This window comes from Mirounga angustirostris, unplaced genomic scaffold (genome assembly GCF_029215605.1).
Source record: "Mirounga angustirostris isolate CCGP_5_RB_7025 unplaced genomic scaffold, mMirAng1.0.hap1 SCAF_2, whole genome shotgun sequence".
Classification (NCBI taxonomy): domain Eukaryota; kingdom Metazoa; phylum Chordata; class Mammalia; order Carnivora; family Phocidae; genus Mirounga; species Mirounga angustirostris.
Window position 1 is genome coordinate 148730690 of NW_026991710.1, and position 15144 is coordinate 148745833.

The following is a 15144-nucleotide window of genomic DNA, read 5'->3' on the forward strand; positions in this document are numbered from 1 at the left end:
AAAAAACACCAGCCCTCCAAGGGGGAGGTATTACATAACAGTGCGATCACCAGGGGCACCTGGGTGGCTCAGTTGGTTAAGCATCTGCCTTCCACTCATGTCATGATCCCAGAGTCCTGAGATTGAGCCCTGGGTGGGGCTTCCTGTTCAGCAAAGAATCTGCTTCTCCCTCTCCCTTTGCCCCTCCCCCTGCTCGTGCTCTCTTTCTCTCAAACAAAATCTTAAAAAAAATAAAAGTATAATTGAATGATTGATTTGAACTTGTAATTTAGTTTAAAATCAGGAGAATATTTTTCTAAGATTGTAAACACCATTAAAATGCGTGAGAGAACTTCAGATTTATCACATTTATGGAATTTAATTTATGAAGTTTACTAGAACAATTTAAATAGCTGAGAAAGTACCTGAGAAAATTTCACTTGTCATGTCAGGTCAGATCAGGCAACAAATATGTTAATTATAAATGCAGTCTAAAATGTTAAAGGCAATTAAATTAACTAATTTGTAAGGAGCCTGATTGTTCAGTGAGTTCTGCAACCTGAGACAGCAATGACCACTCTGAAAGTGATTGTTAAATTTTACTAATTTGTAAATAGAATTTACAGTTAATGTAAAGAAGCTTAAGGGAAACTAAATTCTAGAATTTTTTCACTTTAATAAACTGAATATTAATTTAAAAAAAATCCCAGTAGCTAAGATTTGTCCTCTCTAAGCAAAAAAAAAAAACCTCAGAAAAAATAAAATCTTACATTGACAAAAGCCAGTCCATGGAGAGAGAGAAAGAGAAAATTCAAATAGGTAAGAAGAAGAGGGCAGTGGTGATACTTTGGAGACCTTTCTAGCTGCTCCTGCCACTACCTGTATCCCTGTCCTTCAGTTCTGTAAGATACCTTGGTGTGCTCGGAATCACTTTCACTTGAAACTAAGTGTCTGGGCGCCTGGGTGGCTCAGTCATTAAGCGTCTGCCTTCGGCTCAGGTCATGATCCCAGGGTCCTGGGATCGAGTCCCACATCGGGCTCCCTGCTCGACGGGAAGCCTGCTTCTCGCTCTCCCACTCCCCCTGCTTGTGTTCCCTCTCTCGCTATCTCTCTCTCTGTCAAATAAATAAATAAATAAATCTTAAAAAAAAAAAAAGAAAAGAAAAGAAACTAAGTGTCTGAACTGAAATATGTTTTTTCCTAGAACCTCTTCTGCAGAAATGTCCTTTGTGACATACAAACTGGACACAGTATCTTCTCCAGTAATAGTAACTTTCTGAGAGCCAGAAAAGCTCTCCAGCGTGGGAACCCTGAGACCCAGAGTTCACTCCTGAGCTGCCATTTCTTTCCGGGTCAATTTTCTGTTTATTAAAATAACGTGAATTTAGTGTTTGACCACTGCCTCATATGACTATCGAGAAAATAAATAATAAACTTCGACATGTGTTGAAAAAAATATTCAAGGTTACTGGTACTCCAGTTCCACGTCAGCGGTCTCCCCAAGGTAGTTTAAATTTCATGTATTTTGTAGTATTGGGATAATAATGGTATCTGTCTTATAAGATTGTTACAAGATTTGAAGCAAAGAGCTTGACACGGTGTCTGGAACAGAGTAAGCCCTCAATAAATGTCACTGATGATGTTGATGCTGCTTTTTTAAACTTTGCACATGGCGCACAGAAAATCTGTCAGTAGTCCCGGGGCTCTCCCTCCTTCCCCAGGCAGTGCTACTGATTCTGATCTGCGACTGTGCTTCTGTCTGTGCTTACCTCTTCATCTCCATTATTATTACATTTATTAAGGCCTCTGTCATCTCTCCTGTGGGATTTTGCAATATTTTCCCATTTAGTTATCTGGACATCCAGGACAGCTTTTGTCTATTCCATTCTGAACACATCCCAAGAATATCTTCTCAAACACAACCCTTTTCATGCTTTTCCTTATTAACGTCCCTGAAAGGTTCCCTATTGCCAACACAAAGCACAAACCTCTTAGAACGACACATGGGATGCTTTACACTAGCTTCCAATCCCAAATTTTATGCTAAACTCCTAAAGAGCTGATTATAGTTTGCTAGAATAATTATGCAGTACACCTCTCGCTAAAACATCTTCCACCCAAACTCTTAAAAATCTTTCAAGGCTGGGCTCAAAATTCTCCTTTTCTATGAAGCTTCCTCTTCCCTGACTCACTCAAGCAAAGTTTACATTATAATTTTCCTATCAGCCCTCTACATAAAGCTATTACAGTTTTTATGTTTGTTTCCCAAACACAATAGAAGACAGGCATGTGACTGACTTACTCATCCTTGGCTCCTCGATCTCTTGGACTGTTCTTGAAGCAAGGTGGCTATTCAGTAAATGTATGTAAAATGGAAAGGTGGATCCATTGATATCCTTGGAATGTGTAATATTAAATGTAATTTAAATTGAAAATTAAATTAAATTTAAAAAATTTGTAAATATCCTACTTAAGAATTCTAAGAAAATTATTTTTAATTTTTATTTATTATTTTTTATTTAGTGATTCATCACTTAACGTATAACACCGAGTGCTCATCACAAGTACCCTCCTTAATGCCCATCACCCATCTAGCCCATCCCCCACCCACCTCCCTCCATCACCCCTCAGTTTGTTCTCTATAGTTAAGAGTCTCTTATGGTTTGCTTCTCTCTCTCTCTTTCTTTTTTCTTCCCATATGTTCATCTGTTTTGTTTCTTAAATTCCACATGAGTGAAATAAGAAAATTATTTAACTTTCCCTTCTGTTGGGGAAAGGACTGCTTTAGACTATAATAGAGCACTAAATTAAAGTAAAGCAAGCTTGTGGGACACCTGGGTGGCTCAGTTGGTTAAGCGTCTGCCTTTGGCTCAGGTCATGATCTCAGGGTCCTGAGATCAAGTCCCGCATTGGGCTCCTTGCTCGGCAGGGAACCTGCTTCTCCTTCTGCCTGCTGCTCCCCCTTCTTGCGCGCGCTCTCTCTCTCTGACAAATAAATAAATAAAATCTTTTAAAAAAGTGAAGTAAATCAAGTTCGTCTCTTTAGGTAGTGGGAGAGGGAAGAACAAAAAAGTGTTTCATTCCTTGTTTTGGCATGCAGGTTAAAACACAGTTAAAGTAAGATTTGTCACAAACTGTAATACGACAGAGTTGATGGACTATATTGAAGTGAAACAAGAGGGAGTTTTAAGAAGGACTCACTATTTACTTACTTTTTCTTTCCATGTTAAGGGGGAGAACACCAAAACAGATGGATTCAGGGAAGCTTGTGGTTGAGAATTAGTATGGGTATTCTCAGCCTCTTCTCTCCACGCTAAAATGCTTAAGAAGCCAAGAAGAGGTAAATGAAAAAAGATGCTAGCATTTGTCTTAGAAACCTTTAAAAGTGAGAAGTCTTTTAGAAGAGAAAGTTTTATTGGAGATTGCCATTTCCATCCTTTCTGGCTTTCTACTCATCAAGTTGTGTAGTGTTTTTTTTGTGTGTGTGTGTATGTGTAAAGAGATCTCCTGTTATTCTGCTTAAGTTTTGACTGTTTTATAGCAATGACAGAAAACAGGATTGTTTGGAGTTCAGCATTCCTCATTACTCAGTCACCGTAACTTGTCAATTTAAAAAATTTACAAAAAAGATGAACAAAGATAAAGGGAGGCAGAGATCAATCACTGCTCTGTTGTATTGTGTGTGAAGTGACACTGAGGACAGCGACCCAGCAACCCACTGGCTTGTGATGTTTTAGGACACGTGAGCAAAGCATTGTCCAGGATCAAGTCCTATGATGGATGGGACAGCTTGGGATCCTGACTGATACCACCCCCACCACCCCCAACCACTAAACAGTTCAAGTCAACTAGCCAGCAACTAGCACTTAACTTGAACACCCAGTGGGGCTTGGGGAGCCATGAAAAGGCCTGCTTTTCTGTCTTAGGTGTTATGATTATAACATGAAAAGCTTATTCATTGTTCAATTGAATCTGAATCAACACTGATTACAAACATCTGTATGCAGACAATTAAATTCAGAAACCTATTCCTTATGCTTTTATACCCGGCTAAATCTGAACAACGTATTTCTCTAAAGTTTATCTAAATCTCTTTCTAGTACCTTTAGCCTAAAATTCCCTTCACCCTCATTACCCATCCCCTCAATTTTAATTCTCTTCCATTTGCAGGAATCCTATCCTAACCATCCCCCTTGTACATATTCCTATTCCCTCCCGTACGGGGCAGATTCAGAGATGAGGATAAAAGAGAAACAGAATAAGCGAAAGCCAAAGGTGGGGTGTGGGGAAGGCTGTAATTTGATAAGGATTAGCTCAGATAAGGCAGGATTGGCAAATTGTGGTCTGATTGTGAAAGGTCTGGAATGTCTGGCTGGAGCTCCGGATTTCATGCTTCTGGAAGTAGGAGGCAGGAAGTTTTGAGCTGGGGAGTGACCTGATTAGATTACACAAGCACAGTATTTAGGGTTAATTGACCAGGACAGACACGGGAGGCTTGAGAGTAATTATGAGACAAATAAAAGTATATTAGCACATGTAAGATGTTATGAGAATCTGATCTTAGGCAGCAGAAGTGGGTCAGAGGAAAAAAAAGATAGTAAAAACAAAAAGACCCCAGGCTAGAAAGATTGAATTTTCTGTCTCAATTTTATAACAGGCAGCATGTTCACCATCATGAAACCCTAGGTGTCTGCTTGTGTAATCTATAAATACATAAAATCCCTTCACTGATAAGATATGGGAAGAAGATACAACAAAAAAAGATCAATTTTGTCATATCACTTTAACGACCATCAGATAAGGATGATAAAATTTAGTTAAGAAAACTGATGCTCAAAATATCCTCCTTGCCAAAGAAACCTCCCCACCCCCACCCCCACCCCCACCCCCACCCCATGGGCAGGAAGAATGGAGCAGACGGTTAATCAACTAACATTTTGTAAACCTTTTACAACAAAATCTCAATAAAATAAGCATTGGGTTTCTCCAAAATTAGGTGGCCACTGTGACTCATTTAAAAAGGTCCTTGCCAGAGCCTGGAGGTAGGCAACTAGGTGGCCATGTGATGAGGTGGCAACTCAGAAGAGCGAAGTAAGGCCACACAGTTCTGGAAAGCCTCCTACCAAAATCACTTAGACATTAAATAGATATAAGAAGCCAGACATTAAGGAAAGTTAGAAAGGAAGCAGAAAAACACATGAACACCATAGTGATCCTTTATGATTAAGGAAAGTGTTACCATAAATGGTACTGACTTTGTATAAAGTTAACTGCAAAGACCATTATGTAGTACTATAGACACGAAGTTCAAAGAAATTTAAAGCTCTTTTGGCCAGCTTTCCACTTGTAGAGATGCCATGTACAAGATCCCTAGCAGGGGCTTAGTATTAGCCTTCACCCATCTCAAAGATCAACACATTTTCTGCTTTCAGGGCACATGTATTTCAGGGCACATGTATTTCTGCTTTCAGGGCATATCAGAAGGAGTATCCTCCTTCTGATGGTATCTTATACCACATCCTTTGTACTTCGACTTATTCACAGCCCTGTTCCCTGGAGAAAACTTTGTCTATTCCTCCTTCCTTAAAACAACTCCAACATCTTATACCACATCCTTTGTACTTCGACTTATTCACAGCCCTGTTCCCTGGAGAAAACTTTGTCTATTCCTCCTTCCTTAAAACAGCTCCAAGTATGTGAAGCTTTGCATATTTCTCCCATTGAACTTAAGATAAAAATCCAAACTCCAGATTTCTGAAGTCCTCTTAAAATGTGGTACTTAGACTCCAACAGAATATCCTAGAAATCATCTGATCAATACAAAGAAGAGTGGAATATTAACTTCTGGTGTTTGGGAAACATATTTTTAAAGACAGTCTAGAATGTTTTAGCCATTTAACAGACATTTCATTCATTAATTCAGTAATCTTTACTTGATGCACATCATGCTCCATGCACTGGGTTTTTTTGTTTTGCTTTGTTTTTTTGTTTTTGTTTTTAAATAAAATTTATTTATTTGGGAGAGAGAGAGAGAGGGATAGCACAAGCAGGGGGAGTGGCAGAGGGAGAGGGAGAAGCAGGCTTCCTGCTCAGCAGGGAGCCTGATGTGGGACTCAAACCCAGGACCCTGGGATCATGACCTGAGCTGAGGGCAGACGCCCAACAAACTGAGCCACCCAGGTGCCCCTGTTTTCTTTTCCTTTCCTTTTTTTTTTTTAAGTTTTATTTATTTATTCAGAGAGAGAGAAGGCATGAGTGGGAGGGGCAAAAGGAGAGGGAGAGAGAGACTCCCAGAGTCCTCATTAAGCACAGAGCCCGATGTGGGGCTCCATCTCACAACCTCAAGATCATGACCTGAACCAAAGTCAAGAGTCAGATACTGAACCGACTGAGCCACCCAGGCACCCCCATGCACTCTTTTATACGTTGGGATTAGATGGAGAACAGAAATGGATAGAGTTCTTGTTTCTGTAGAAGTTGTCTTAGAGCAGAAAAACCATAATGAATTGAAAAAATAAATGACCAAGATAAATTCAGAGAAAATCAATGCTACGAAGGTAAAAACTAAAATAAGTGTGATGTGATGGCCTAAGGTAGGAGAGCTGAATGGTTCAATTAGAGTGGCGGCCATGGGGGGTTGTACTGAGGAGGTAATATTACAGCCCAGCCAATCTTGGAAATACATAGGAAGAGGGTGCTCTAGGCTACAGAGTGAGTGCAAGGTTCTTGTGGGGAAAGTTTGATACATTCAAGGGTCAGAGAAGCCAGAAAACAGTCTATGGAGAAGTCAGAAACAAGGGAAGTGAGAACACGTAAGATCCAAGAAGGAGGATTTTAAATTTTTAAATTCTATTTACACCATCATGACATTTATGTTTCATATATTTTAAATTCTGGAAGTCATTATTTTTATTGCTTAGTAAAATATTTATTTTTATTTATCATGCTCCCCCCCACCCCCATTATCATTACACTTCCAGCTCCTTGTATTTTTCTTCCTCCATCTGGAGATCCTTTCTGATGTTTGTTTGTTTGTTTGTTTGTTTGTTTTATTTAAAGATTTCATTTATTTATATGCCAGAGAGAGACACAGTGAGAGAGAGAACACAAGCACGGGGAGTGGGAGAGGGAGAAGCAGGCTTCCCACTGAGCAGGAAGCCTGAGGCAGGGCTTGATCCCAGGACCCTGGGACCATGACCTGAGCCTAAGGCAGATGCTTAACAACTGAGCCACCCTTGCTTATATTTCTTTGAGTGGGGATATATTGTGAAAAATTCTCTCAGTTTTTTTTTTTCTGGAAATATTTTTATTGCACCTTCAATTTTGAAAGATTTTTTATTTTTTATTTTATTTATTTTTTGCTTGTTTTTGGACTTTGAAATATCATTTCATTGTTCTCAGACCTACATAGTTTCTGTTAAGAAGTCAGTTGCCAATCTTATTTTTGTCTGAAGATAATGTTTCTTTTTCACCCCGCGGGCTGGTTTTAAGATTTTCTCTGGTCACTCGTTTTCAGTGGTTTGTACTATCACTTGACAAGTTGTGCTTTTCTTCTTGTCATTCATATTGTTTCTTGAATCAGCAGCTTGAATTACTTTAGGGAAATTCTTAAAAATGAGTTTCAAATATTGCTTCTGCCTCAATTTCTCTTTTCTTCTTTCCTGGGACTTTCATCACACCTCTGTTAGACGGTCTTAAGTCCACATTTCTTTTACCCCTTGGTCTGTATTTGCCATCCTCCCTTTCTCTTTTTGTTGCAGCCTAGAGATTCTCTGCTGGCCTATTTCTGATTCCCAGATCAGATTCATGAGTATCTTCAGCTATGTCTAATCTCTGATTTCATCTATTTTCTTGATTTCAGCAATTGTCTTTTCAGTACTAAAAGTCTTTATTGTTTCTAGTTCTTTGGCAAAATTCCCAATCTTGGTCATCTAATTTTTTAACATATAATTTGCAATTATTTTATTTTTAATTTTTTTAAATTACAATGATTTAAAAGTCCATTTCTGATAACTCCAATATTTATTTTTTCAAATAAAATATTTTCTTACTGTTTGTGTGTCTGTCACTTTTTTTTTTGTCTGTTACTTTTTAATTGAATGCTAAAAATTGTGTATGAACAATTATAGAAGCTCTGGCTGATTATTTTTCTCCAGAGAAGGTTTTCATTATTTTATGGTAGACAAGTAGAATATTAGTGTATCAGCTAAATCTAATAAGGGATTAAGATGACTTGAATCTGGGTTTTAGTCCTTGTAGGGCCTGGTCTCTATTTCTGGTCTGTCCTTACTTGTAGAGTATGGCCCTTTGTTGTCCCCAAATGAGACTATTTTTTGTTACCTCCCCACCATAATTGGGGCTGACTCTTATTGTTTTCTTCCCCACATGTGATGCTGGTGAAAACAATGTTTAGTTTTCCTGTTTCTTAGTAGCCACTTTATATTAGCCTGTCTGCCTCTCAAACCAAGCTGCTTATGGGTTGTTGAATGGCTTGTGCTGAAGCTCACTCCCAGCTTTGGGCTTTCCTTTCTGTACTTCCTTTTTTTCTATAATCCTGCTCTCTCAGATCCTCGCTACTTAGTTGTCTTAAACTCCCATATTTTTCCTCCAGCCATGTACCATTTTCTAAAACACTCTTTTTTTAAAGATGTATTTATTTATTTTTAGAGAGTGTGAGAGAGGGAGTGGGAGGAGGAGCAGAGGGAGAGTGAGAGAGAGAATCTCAAACAGACTCCCCACTGAGCATGGAGTCTGACGTGGGGCTCAGTCTCATGACCCTGAGATCATGACCTGAGCTGAAATCACAAGTTGGACAGACACCCTTGCTTACCTAACTAAGCCACCCAGGCGCCTCCGTGTAACATTTTACTTCTGTTCTATTTTGCTTCTCTGCAACTTAGTAGCCATTAGCCATGATCTACTGTTTGTCAGCATCTCTAAGCATTTAAAAATTGTCCAGTGTCTCCAAAGAGAAGTAGTAAAAACACCACATTCATTTTGGTGAGTTTTTCTTCTCTCCAGCATCTTGGTCCCTTAAAATTCTGACTGCTGGGGAGCTTTCCTTTGTCATTAATCAGATGTGTATTATTATTACTCAGTCAAGCTTTTTTAGTTTTTTTTTTTTTTTTTAGATATTTGATTTATTTGAGAGAGAGAGAGTGAGAGAGAGAGAGAGAGAGCACAAGATAGGGGAGAATCAGAGGAAGAAGCAGACTCCCTGCTGAGCAGGGACCCCCCCCCCACCCCCCCAATGTGGGACTTGATCCTAGGACTCAGGGATCATGCCCTGAGTCAAAGGCAGACACTTAACTGACTGAGCCACCCAGGCACCCCATTAGTTTTCTTTTTCTTTATCTCCTCCTTTCTTTCTTCCTTCTCTTCTCCTCTCCCTCCTTCCCCCTTTTTTTTCTTTCTCTTTCTTTGTCTCTCCCTTCCTCTCTTCCTTCCTTCCTTCCTTCCTTTCTTCCTTCCTTCCTTTCTTCCTTGAAGCCCATCAAGACCAGAGGCTACTTGGTAATTTTTGTTATTGAGCATACTGTATTTTAAATATTTTTTTCTCTGTTTTTAGATTTTCACATATTTTTCTATACCATCTTTGTTTTCAGAGCCTTCTCATACCAGTTAGCATTTGCCACATAACAAAGAGCCATTCATTAGTGGATTAAAACAACAATTTGTTTATCTCCCCATTCTGTGGGTTGGCAACTTGGGCTGGGCTCAGCTAAGTGGTTCTGCTGCATGAGTTAGGCTTGGCTAATCTTGAATGGGGCTCACTCATGCATCTGCTGCTGGCTACTGGAGTGGCTGGAAACTGGCCAATTAGCATGTGTTGTTGGTTCTCCTCCTTGTGGTGTCTCATCCATCCACAGGTTAACATCAGGCTTGTTCATGAGGAGGCAAGATTCCATGCACAAAAGTAGCAGCAAGCGAAAACCTCATCAGACTTCACATAATATTGATTCTCCTGTGCTGTTTTGACAAAGGAGATCACAAGGCCAGCCCATATTGGGGTGCAGAAACAGACTCCAGCTGTTGTTGAAAGAAACTACAAAGAATTGTGGCATTTTTTTTTTTTACAGTCTACATGCTTGATAAATCATTAATTCTAATAATTTAAGTTTCTTGGATTTTGTACATTGATGGTCATATCCCAGAAAATGATGATAGTTTTATTTTTTTCCTTTCCTTTCCTTTGCCTTTTCATTGCCTGACTGTACTGGATAGATCATTCAATTTCAAATGAAAGCTGAGATAGAGAACATTCCTGATTTGTTCCCAATTACAGAGGGAAAGACTTTTTAAAATATTTCCCTATTAATATGCTATACTTTTTTGGTGGATACTTTTCATGAGACTAAGAAATCATTCTTCTATTACTAGTGTTTTATACATATTTGTTGTCATAATTAAGAATAGATGTTGAGTTTCATCAAATATTTTTTCTGCATATATTAAGATAATCATATGATTTTCTTTTCCATTTTTTAATATGATCATTTTCATGGAATATATTTTAAAGTTGGACCAAATTCAATTACAATAGTAACCCAACTTGTTTTCTATTATTTTTTGATGTGGAAGCATTTTTTTGTGTGTTAACTTTAAGGATTTTTATACTTATGTTCATTATGGGAAAAGTGTGACTGGTCTATTCTTTTTTTTTTTTTTTTTAATAATGTCCTTGGCAGGTTTTGAAATCAAGGTTATAAGTTGGGCCTCTTTTTCTGTACTCCAGGAGAGTGGATATAAAGATGAAATTGCTTCTTCCTCAAATATTTGGGAGAATTAACCAGTGAAGGCATCCAGGCAAAAAATCGTTCTTCTTTGTCTATTGTTCTCCATTGGCGGTGGGGGGTGGAGGGGTGGGAATTGATGGTATCAAATTGCCTGGAAAGTTGTGTCAATTTTACACATTCTGTCTTGTCAATCCAAGTTTCAAAACCCAAGGTTTATTTTAAGTCTTAAACACTTAAAGGCTTTTTCAATCTGGCATGTAATTTCTTTAGCTGAGCAATTCTTCAAAAAATTAGTAGATTTTGATCTATTTACTCTAGTCAATTTTGTTTGCCTGAAAAAATCTCAAATATATTTAATTGTCATAATAGTCATAATTCTCAAGCCTGATATATTTTTCTGCACCTCCTCCCCCCATTCTCTTCTTTCAACATAATGGCAGCTACATTGAGATAAGCAGGCTTGGATGGAACTCTACACTCGCAATTTGTGACAGACCTATACTTTTTTAAAGTTTTATCTTAATTCCAGTTAGTGTAATATTAGTAATATTAGTTTCAGGTGTACAATATAGTGATTCAACAGTTACACGCAATACCCGGTACTCAGCACAGCAAGTGTACTCCTTAATCTCCATCTCCTATTTCACCCATCTTCCACCCACCTCCCCACTGGTGACCATCAGTTTGTTCTCTATAGTTAAGAGTCTGTTTCTTGGTTTGCCTCTCTTTTTCTCTTTGCTCATTTTTTTGTTTCTTAAATTCCACATATGAGTGAAATCATATGTCTTTCTCTGACTGACTAACTTTGCTTAGCATAATACTCTCTAGCTCCATCAATGTAGTTGCAAATGACAAGATTTCATTCTTTTTATGGCTGAGCAATATTCCATTGTGTATATATACCACATCTTTATCCACTCATCAGTTGATGGACACTTGGGCTGTTTCCACAATTTGGCTACTATAGAGAATGCTGCTATAAACATCGGGGACAGACCTATACTTTAATGCATCTTTAATGCATCTTTAATGCAGAAAACATTTCTTAGTCTTACCCTTTTGTATTTGGAGTCTAAAGCCAGTTAAACTTTCCAACCCAAAAGAGTCCAAATTTCTGAATTATTTCTTCTCCTTTTTTATCTGCGCCCCCCCCCCATTTTTATCACAAACTAGCCAATTCCAGCCTGAGCTCACCTCTGGTTTCTTTTTTCTTTTTTTTTTTTTAAAGCTTTTATTTATTTATTCATGAGAGACAGAGAGAGAGAGAGAGAGGCAGAGGCAGAGGGAGAAGCACGGTCCCTGCAGAGCAGGGACCCCGATGCGGGACTCGATCCCAGGACACTGGGATCATGACCTGAGCCGAAGGCAGACGCTTAACCGACTGAGCCACCGAGGCATCCCCCACCTCTGATTTCTATACGTTACTAAATGTAACCAGAAAATAACAAAACACACCGCTAGCATTCTGTCTTCCAACCTCTTCACCTAGAAATCAGCCTCAGTAGGCAGAGAGGCAGTATCATTATCAAACATTTTACTTTTGCTTAACATGGTCCTCCATTTTTCTAGCCTCACCACCCACTACCCACCTACTAAGCCAATGCCACATACGTTGGGTCTGGTTGTTTTTTGGCAGCATTCCACTTCAGTATCAACTGCATTAACTAAGCTAATGTTCAGTGCTGTAGGAGAGAAATCCCATAATTGCAGGGGCTTAACCAAATAGAATTTATTCCTGTCAGACACAAGAATTCAACATAGGTATAGAGTGGGCAGCATTCCAAGAGGGCAAGTTAAGGATTCAGGCTGCTTCCATCTTGCAACTCCACCATAATTTAGAGCTCCAGAGTCCATTTAGAGAGTGGACAAGGAAATTCCTCACTTCCAGGAGAGAGACCTCACAATGCTTACTTGTAGGATTGTTATCACTGCTATTTACCAGTGATCCCGGTCTCCCCTTTTCCAAGTGAGAGATTTTATTGTAGATTTTCTCCCTCTGGTCATCATTACACACGGTGTGTGTGCACAAGTTAGATAAATTGTCTTTTGAGTTCATAGGTCACTAGCTCATGAGAAGCCACATGTCCTAATGGAGAGGACTGTGTATCTACTGGAGATCTGGATTTGAGTTACATGTATTACTACATGGGATTTTAGGATGTTTCCCTTGAGTGGGAGTATGTGTATTCAGTGTGAGGAATAAGGGGTTTATCGAGATGGCAGGTATGGCAAAAACACAAAAGATGCATTTGCTCATCAAAAATGCATGCTCCCTTTCTATTGTGTAGAGTTGTTTTTGGGAGGCTTGTGTCTACAGGTTCTACATTTCCCAGCATTGCTTGCATTTGGATAAGGTCATGGGACTAGTTCTCACCAATGGGTTATGAGTAAAAATAATTTATGTCACTTGCAGGCTGAAATGTTTAAGAAGCAGATATACCTTCTCTACTTTTATTCCCCAGTCTACTGGTTGAAAATGAATGACCCCAAAGCCCTAGACAGTGGAGCTATAATGCAGAGATCCTGAACCACTTCTGGAAAGCTGTTCACTGAATACCAGCATTGGATTCCTGTGCAAGCCAAGAAAAAAGGTTTAATTATGATAAGCCATGAATTTCAAGGTTTATCTGAATCCTCTGCTACTCTTACTCAATGATTATAAAGTATACATAGTTCTAAAAATTCTTTTGTGATTACAGGAGCAAAACATTTGGAAGCCACAGATCTATTCTAGTTCTTCCATTCTATCTATCGTCTATCTATCTATCATCTATCTATTTATCTATCTATCATCTATTTATCTATTTACCTATATCATCCATCTCTTTATGTATATGTAATTTATCTATAAATACAAAAACATATATGAATTTAAGGGCAGTTAAATAAAATTTATTTATTTAAATTTATACATTTAGATTTTAGATGATGGTGTCTGATTAGAATGCAATTGCTTTAGGGCAACCTAAGGGAATTTACCACCTCACTCTCTTACAATTTAAACTAAACCAGTTGAGCCCAAACATCTGATAGGATTTAATACGATGATAAGCATGTTTTAGTATCATTGAATCCTTCTTTAGCTTCTATACTGTGATGGTGAGACAGTATTTCTTTTTTTTATATTTGCAACAGTATTTCTTTTTTTCTTTTTTTTAAGATTTTTATTTATTTATTTGAGAGAGAGAATGAGAGACAGAGAGCACGAGAGGGAAGAAGGTCAGAGGGAGAAGCAGACCCCCCGCTGAGCAGGGAGCCCGATGCGGGACTCGATCCCGGGACTCCAGGATCATGACCTGAGCCGAAGGCAGTCGCCTAACCAACTGAGCCACCCAGGCGCCCTGCAACAGTATTTCTTAAGCACATAGCTAAAGTCACAGCATAAAACAAATAAGACAAATGATCTTAAGGATGAGTGGATAGGAATTAGTAATAAATCCGTACATCTCTATGCAAAAGTGCATGGGCTGTTACTTATCTGCAAGATGTCTGCAGGGTCATTAGCTATTGTGCAACTAGACCCCAGACCACTGCCCATTTTATCTTATGGAGTTAGAGTGTTATCTTTACTCATGCCTCTTAAAAATAAGCTTTAGTGGGTGCTAAGTAGCAAGCTCAAATCTATGATTGCAGCAGGGTAAATATCAAATGTATGTTGTGTCTGTCACTTGTCTGGTTATTTTCAAATCCATTCCCTCCCACTATACTGCTCAGCCCTGTATCACAGGGGGCAGATCCTGCAAACTCCATTTTCCTGACTTGAGAACAGAATACTGAAGCACAGGCCAATAGGAGATTTCGGCATCATTTCCTCGCTCTCCCCTCTCTTAAGGTGGTGTGTCTGGCTATGGCTGCCTTCTCCAGGGTTCCAGCTCCCACCAGACAACTCCTGCCCTGTAGGCTTAGCTTTGCTTGGCAGCCTTCCCAGTGGCTTCTGGGTTCTGGTAATATCCTGAGTCCCACCACTTTGCAGGTGGTAGTGCCTTCCTGCTGGTTGCTTTATCATCCCATCCTTTTTCTTTGGCTCTTCAGTTCTTCCAATACCTTTGAAACTCTGTCCCCATATTAGATTCCTTCAGACTTGAATGCTCTTTGCCAGACCAGACCTTAATCAATGCATGTCTGCACTAATATCTACATAGAACACAATTTATTGAAACATGTACATATAAATGTATCAACAAAATAATGGTTCGGGAAATATTTGTTGAATGAGAGGATTTATGTGAGGAAGTGTTACTTGAAAACTGGGTGAAAAAAGATATTTTAATGGTTTAAAATTAAATGTAAAAATTTCTGTTAAAGGGGCACCTGGGTGGCTCAGTTGGTTGAACATCTGACTTTGGCTCAGATCCTGTTCTCAGGGGCCTGGGATCCAGCCCCGCATCTGGCTTCATACTCAGCCGGGAGTCTGCTTCTCCCTCTCCCT